Source organism: Hibiscus syriacus, unplaced genomic scaffold, assembly GCF_006381635.1.
Source record: "Hibiscus syriacus cultivar Baekdansim isolate YM2019G1 unplaced genomic scaffold, ASM638163v2 tig00111881_pilon, whole genome shotgun sequence".
NCBI lineage: Eukaryota > Viridiplantae > Streptophyta > Magnoliopsida > Malvales > Malvaceae > Hibiscus > Hibiscus syriacus.
This window is the reverse complement of record NW_024063209.1, coordinates 821,802-823,134: the sequence shown is the minus strand read 5'-3', so window position 1 is coordinate 823,134 and position 1,333 is coordinate 821,802.

Genomic DNA, 1,333 nt, shown 5'->3' with positions numbered 1-1,333 from the left:
TCCTAATAAAACAGTTCCATAAGTAACCAGTATATTTCATGGTCCATAAATCAATAATAATTTATAGTTTTCGATGAAAATCGAAATCAGATATCACATACCATGTTTCCATGGTTCATAAACCAGTAAATCAATAATTTTGTTAAAACTCATTTCAAAACATATAAAATTGTCATGTAGTACATGTGGAACAAACTAGAATATCCAAGTATTTTTCATAGGCATTTTATAGTTATCAGTATGATAACATGAAGCTTGTGCAATTTGATCGAATTACATGAACGAGGTTCTATTGGAGAGAATTGATTACTAACCGATCTAATCGGACACTTAAAGTTGATACTTATAATCCCACTATGTTTTCATGTGCATCAGGAAAGTGTTCAAGAATGCCTGGAGTGATTTGAGTTGATAAAGAAGAAATGAAGATTCAGGACATTTACCATTTATAATAATCGATCGAATTATCAAACAACTCTCAGAACTAGTGCTTGTCGATAGCTCAATTCATTATCCTTCTATGGCGTTAACTCTTTAATAACAAAATGCATATACATTGATCATCTCCAAAATCATCGTTGAATATATCCTCCAATAGTCTCTATTTCATTTCCACGTTTCAACAGTATCAAGAAATACTGATGTATTTGATTTATGGTTCGTTACCATAATAACAATACATTATGCAAGTTCATTAGCGTTCTCACACTCACCCAAATCACTTATTTAATCCTCAGTCATAAAGATTACTTAATTCCTTTAGCAGTCAAGTTATCTCGGTTACTTCAGAGTTTTCCAAAGTAATTCGGACGTTTCTAAATTTCGGATACATATAATACTTCCGTTCAGTTCAATATGGTTTTCTTGGTAGATTTGTCTAACGAATATCCACTTCTTAGTATCGAATGCGCTGTAGAGTTGAGATGGGCTAAGTACTTACAGAATTATCATCGATCCAAACTTGAGAAGACCAACACACATTCAAGTGATATATATGTCATTCAAGTACTATATAGTATTATTGTTGATCGACCCGCGTAAGGTGTTTTCCATAACTTTTTAAGGCAATGCCACATCCATACTTATTTGAATTCCATAATGAATCCAAAACATTTACTTATTCTTGGTCATAAGGGTATTTTGGTCCTTTTAGTGCTCAATGTTTTTCCATTCATTTCAAAGCTTGAGGATATGCATTAATTCCTGGGCTTGGTGATATTCTTGATTCATTTCCATTATAGGGGTATTTTGGTCATTTTACAAATCCAGTGTATTTCAATCATTTCCTTCTATCTAATCTTATTATTAATTTAAATGCATCATATTTTTCAAT